The sequence below is a fragment of the Octopus bimaculoides genome, chromosome 2 (assembly GCF_046866305.1).
Source record: "Octopus bimaculoides isolate indiv1 chromosome 2, ASM4686630v1, whole genome shotgun sequence".
Classification (NCBI taxonomy): domain Eukaryota; kingdom Metazoa; phylum Mollusca; class Cephalopoda; order Octopoda; family Octopodidae; genus Octopus; species Octopus bimaculoides.
Window position 1 is genome coordinate 188835913 of NC_142929.1, and position 6657 is coordinate 188842569.

Sequence of the window (6657 nt, forward strand, 5' to 3'; positions counted from 1 at the left end):
AATATGTTATACTTCGATAACATAGTGAATTCGTAAATGGCCAGTAAGGAAGACGATAGAACACAACCGATAAAGATGAATAACTGTAATATTTATTGTAACATTAAAATGTATATCTGTGTGTGTGTGAATGCGACATAATAAAAACACAATAAAAGACAGGCCGTCGTGTAAAGAAAAGAGTGTGTGTAAGTGATACATGTATGTGTATGCGTGAGATACAGCAGCTAGAAAAAGAGTCAGTAACACATATAAGAATTTGCCAGTTCTTAGAGTACACAATAATAAGTCTGTATGTAAGAAGTTGAGGCGTGTGGGTCAGAGCGATCACTCGTTGTGATGTTAGGGCTTCCATGCCGAGCCGGGTTCTTGTATACAGATGTTCGTCGCAGGCTAGGTTCTTGTCTGTTGTCTATCGTGGCGAAGGTGAATCGCACAAACAGAGTTAGAAGTTCTACGGTAGTTTGGTTAGCTTGTGTACGTAGAAGTCATGTTGACGATGTTGGCGAGGACAATGCTGGTAGTCGTAGTGTCATGTTGACTGGCGGCGGCGATGCTGGTAGTAGTCGTAGAGTCATGTTGCTGCTGGTAGTCGTAGTTGTACGAAGCTGTGCTTGTTGTCGCTGGCTGCTGCTGCTGTGTGGTACACGGAACAGGTCTCTAAGAGATCTGAACCGAGACGAATTTGCCGGGTATAATTTAGTCTATTTAAAGCAAAATAGGGGCTCCAGAGAGCATCTGAAAAACACTCCATCACGTGACCTTATTAGGGGCCACGGTTGGTCAGTTTGCGTTCTGGCGGGAACGGTACGAGGCAGTTGCCGCTTCAAATAATAATCAGTCAGGTGATGACAAGGAAAGAGATGTTTTCTACTACGCCCGCACTTGTTTATATTTATAACAGCGGGGAAGATGGCTTCTTTGTATATAATGGCGATCGAGGTGTTAGTTTCACTACACACATACTTAATTGGATGTCAGTCCGTAGTAAAATAAATGCTTAACAGTTGCGGATACTCATTTTGAGCTGTGTTGACTGGAATGTGAAATGAAGTGTTTTGCTCTAAAATACAACGTGCCGCCCGATCTGAGAATCGAAACCACGAATTTACAATCATCACACCGACACCTAACCATTAGGTCACTGTTAACAGCAGGACTATGGACTCTGTGTTTATTGACTTGCAATACTATGCATAGCCATGAGTTGTGTCCCTTGTTCTTCTTGGGCCAAGCCCGAAATTTGAGTTTCTGGCCTGGGAATGTAGCAGTTTAAACATTTTGATGTGAGGGAAGATCTTCCCGTTGTAGAAATACTTGTCCAGCAACAGTAGCACACATCTTACGAATTGAAGAGGAAGCCTTTATGCTGTCACACATACTACAAGAAATAGCAGTCAAATCTTCCTCAAGTCACACTCTACAGTTTTTAAAGTGGAAGAACACATTGGAAACTGCAGTTCTGGCAGTGTTCAGTCTGGTAATATAAACCGACGGAATGGTGACAACTTGGAACATCTTTGATCATAAGTTTGCCTAAACAGGCATTACTTGTTAGAACTCAACAAAAACGAAAGGTTAAGACTGAATATTTTAAAAGCCTATCTTCAGATTTGACGGAATCGCTGGAGTGCCAGATAGAATGCCTGGTTGTATATTATCTGACCTTTTCATGCTGTCAGTTCGAATCCGGCCTAGGTCTCCTTTGCGTTTCATCTTTCCGGAGTCAAGTGAGTGGATTTGGTCAATGGAAACTGAAAGAGGCCCTTGTATGTATGTGTATATGTGTGTGCTTGTGTGTGTGTGTGTGTGTGTGCAGGTGTGGTAAGAAGTTTGCTCGTCAATCACATGATTCCAGGTTCAGTCTCACAATGTGGCACTTTAGGCAAATGTCTTCCGCTATAGCCTCAGGTTGACCAAAGTCTTGTGAGTGAATTTGGTAGGTGGAAACTGAAAGAAGGTCATATATATATATCATCATCATCGTTTAACGTCCGCTTTCCATGCTAGCATGGGTTGGACGATTTGACTGAGGACTGGTGCAACCGGATGGCTACACCAGGCATGTATATATATATATATATTTATGTGGAGAATGGAGCAACAAATACAAGAAGAAGCAATTCTGTTGGGTTAGTTAGCCATTGTTTTATTATGTGGAGGTTATGTAATGAGTCATAATTACATAACCTCCACATAATAAAACAATGGCTAACTAGCCCAACAGAATTGCTTCTTGTATTTGATTCTCCATTCTCCACATAAATATAACCATAAACAACGGTTTAAACAGTAAATTACCTGCCTCTGGATGCCCTCTAACCAAGACGGTACCCGCACAGGTGATTCCCAGGAGTGCCTCCGGATTTAAACATCCCTTGGTTGCTTGGATGCTTCAGACTACCCATGAAGGATTGAGGCAAGCCTATCATTTATATATATATATATATACACACACACACACACAGGGTGCGATGGGTAAATTGTCGCCATTTCATATTTTTAATTTTACACATGTGCATTGTTTGTTTTTGATTTTGTTGACTACACAGTTTAGTGGGGTCAGTTGGGCACCGTCTGTGAGAAAAGCAGCACCATGATGCAACTCACTCCGCCAGAAATTTGGAAACAACATGCTGTGCTGCTTGGCATTCATGCCAGAAACTCCAATACAAACATTTCAAAGTGTTTGGGTGTCAATCTGAAGACACGTACCAAGCGTGATAAAAATTAAACATCCTGTCAACATCCTGGTGTTTGGAGTGATCACTAGTAATGGCGACATTATGCCTCCATTTATCTTCCCACTCAGCCTCAGACACCTACATCAATTGCTTTGAGGAGGTAGTGCTACTCTGGGTCAAGGGGCCGGCTGCTGGAAAACATTATGCCTGGTAACAGGACTCTGCACCATTTCACACAAGCAGGAGAACCCAATCATGGCTCTCAGACAATTTCTGCGACCACATCACCCCTAACATCTGGCCATCTAACTCCCCACACTGCAACCCCCTTGATTATTATGTACGAGGCACAGCTGAACGAGAGACCAACAAAACTCCTTGTAACACCAAAGGTGAACTAAAGGCAAGGACTATGGCAGCATTGACCAACTTAAACAAAGAGACCACATAAAAGAGTTGCAGGAGATTCCGAAGTCGTCTGGAGGCCGTGGTTGAAGCCAATGGCGATTTTATTGAATAAATTTACTCTTTAGTATTTCAGGTTGTTTTTATGTAATTTTGGTAAATATATCTGTTAAAATGAGATGTCACTGTTGTTTTCATTTTTGTGTAATTTAGACAATATATTGACCGCACCATGTGTGTGTGTGTGTCTTCGTTTGTCCTCTACCACCATTTAACAACCAGTGTTGGTGTGTTTACATCCCTGTAACTTGGCAGTTCAACAAAAGTAACTGATAGAATAAATACCAAAGCTTCAAAAAATAAGCAGTGGGGTCAATTTGAGTGACTGAAATTCTTGAAGGCAGAGCCCCAGTATGGCGACTGACAGTGTGTGTATTTAGATCTCTTTGTGATTGATGTAAATGAGTGTCACTGTTATACAAGCAGAGACATTCGCTTGCAATGTTGTGTGAAGACACGTCTGGCAAAGGAGAAACAGGTGAGGGTTGGTAAGAGGAGGCACATCTGAGCAGAGAGAACCCGCTTCAGTAAAACCCTTGCCTGACACAAGCATGGAAAAGTGGATGATGAAACGACGACAATCATCATCATCGTTTAACGTCCACTTACCATGCTGGCATGGGTTGGACAGTTTGACTGAGGACTGGTAAACCAGATGGCTGCATTAGGTTCCAGTCTGACCTGGCAGTTTCGACAGCTGGATGCCCTTCCTAATGCCAACCACTCTGAGGGTGTAGTGGGTGCTTTTTATGTGCCACCAGCACTAGGGCCAGTCAGGCGGCACTGACATCGACCACGGTCAAATGGTGCCTTTTACATGCCACCAGCACGGAATCCAGTCAGGTGGCACTGGCATCGACCATGCTTGACTGGTGCTTTTTACATGCCACCAGTATAGGAGCCAGTCAGGTGGCACTGGCATCAACCATGCTCAAATGGTGCTTTTTGTGTGCCACCGGCATGGGAGCCAGTCAGGTGGCACTGACATCAACCAAGCTCGTATGGTGCTTTTGAAAGGAAATGAAATAAATAAATAACACAAAGCATTGATTCTATTAAATATCATATATATTAATTTTATTTATTTATTTCAATAAAGTTGAATACAGAAAATTAGTTTGTATCATAGAGTGGGAAGTTGGGAGGGGGGATGGGAATAGAAAGAGAGAGAGAGAAAAAGGAGTGGAAGGAGGAGGAGGTGAAATAAGGATTGAGTGAATAAACTGGGAGAGATATTAACAGAATGGAAGAAACGAGGATGTTATGGAAGGAAGGGATGAGAGGAAGAAGGACAAGGTGGATGATGAGAAGGTAGTAATCTGGAGATTTACTAAAAGTTTTGTATTTATTAAACACCATGTATCGTTTAGTGGTGGTGGTCATATAAACTAGTTTGATCAGGAAATTTAACAAAGTAATTAGTGAAGTTCATTTAGGAAAATATGATCCGAGAAATGTAAACAAAAATAAACATAATATAATCAATATTATGATTATCATTATTGTTGTTGTTGTTACAAAATAACAATAATAAATTTATTCATCTGAATTTTCATGTTTTTAATGTGTAGCTAGTTTTTGAATATTCATTTAAAAAGAAATTAAAAATGTTTATTTTATTTTATAAAAATTTTGATTTCTTTAGAAAACAGAGAATAAAAATGACATAATTCAAAATAGATGATGATAAAGTAGTTTTCTTTAAAAAAAGAAAGAAAAAGGAACACAATAATGTTTTTTATATTTAATAATCTAATTGAGAAACACATTAATTATAGTTTTCATTTAAAATATTCAAAAGAATATCAGAATATCTTGGATAAAACTTCAAAACTTTCCCTTTATTTCTCTATTGGCACTTGCATATTGAAACTCCACCATTCACTGCTTGACCAAACACAAGAATAATTGAAGAAATAGCTTCCATATTTCCATAGTAAAATGAATTCTTCTAAATTATTACCTTCGCTTAAAGGACAAAAAATGGCAATCAATATGCGATTAACTTATGCAGTAAATGACATCATTTAGTAAAATACATATATTTGCATTATGAGAGAACATTATTAGATATAAATTAAATTAAATAACTTCACATGAACATCTACTAGCTGCTAAAAAATAAAATTTAAACAAAAATAATAAATAAAAAGCAATTTGAATTAAGGTTGTGAAAAGTCCAAATGAAAATGTGGACCAGTCCAAGGAGATGCTGGTTGGTTTTGTCAGTTGTACTAAAGTTATACTGTAATAATGACCAACATGTAGCTTCCAATGACAACTGAAATATCCATAAATACACTAATTTTAGCTGTTGTTGGCCTCAGGAAATTTTGCAATCTGTTTTTTTTTTTTTTTCATTAATTGGCTGGCACACAATTGTCTCTCCCCACACCTCTCATGCAGCACACAACATGGCTGGGTTTTCTAAACGTAGATATTTGTATATTATCGCAGTGATTAGTTTTAGTTTTACACCTATGTCTGTCTGTCCTTTCCTTCTGTTAGATACACATGAAAGCTAATGCTGGCCAAGTAGAGTAATGTACCTTGCCTAAGAACAAAGCAATGGTCACAGCAACTTCCCAAACCTCTGACTACATCAGTAGCCCAGATACATCAACCTCACATTCATTTCTTTTGCTACTTTCAAGACTATTTGTTGCAACTTAACTCTTTAGCATTCAGACTACTCTGTCAAACGTAATCCTTATTAATCCACATTGTTTTGAATTAATCCTGAATGATGCCATAGTTTTGAAATTTCACTGATGAGATCGTTTATTTTCGGAATGACATTGTAGGATAGGTGTGAGAGGCTGCATCTGGCCAGTTTGAACATAAAACAGGTGGAATATTTGGGCTAGATATGGTCAGTTTAAATGCTACAGGGCTAAACTGAAAACTTAAAACATAACATTGCCCTTACCCCTTCCCATGATAACTGGACCAAGGCTCTTTAAATGAAAAGAGGTGAAAATAATGAGAAAACAACAGTTGGCATTAGACAGCCGAGCTTTGTGTTGGGTATTTCTTGCAAAAGTATTTGGAACTTTGAAAACACACCGGAATAAAGACAGTAGTGTATCTTTTAAGGGCAGAGAAAAATAAATAAGAGATTTTGTTGAGAGTAAATCCAGATGACATTTCATTCATGCACTAAAAAAAAAAAAAAAAAAAAACTTTGAGAAATCAATTTGTAACTAAAAATATGATCGAGTAAGACTATGGAAGCATAAAGTGAAATAAATAAAAGTAAAAACTAATATATAAAAAAACTTTTCTATCAGTGATTTTCAAATTTCTCCAACTCAGTTATCTTCAGTCACCAGTCTTATAGTTCTAATCTCCCTGTTAGTCATTTTCAATTACTAATCTTTCTAAACAGAATCAATATTAACCCCTTAGCATATAAACCAGACATGTCCAGCCTCAAATAGTCTACCTGTTTTTATGTTCAAACTGGCCAGATCCAGCTTCTCACACCTACTCTACAATGCCATTGTAA

At 38.5% G+C, this 6657-nt stretch overlaps 1 protein-coding gene across 2 annotated transcripts in view; it reads right to left on the reverse strand.

The window, feature by feature from the left end:
- Positions 1-4199: 4199 nt before the first annotated feature.
- LOC106874823 (uncharacterized) overlaps positions 4200-6657 on the reverse strand; it is a 31330-nt gene continuing 28872 nt past the window's right edge. For both annotated transcript variants that reach the window (XM_014922703.3, XM_014922702.3), the window contains exon 9: positions 4200-6657. This exon is cut by the window's right edge and continues 5648 nt beyond it. The gene's annotated coding sequence lies outside the window, so the exon portion shown is untranslated.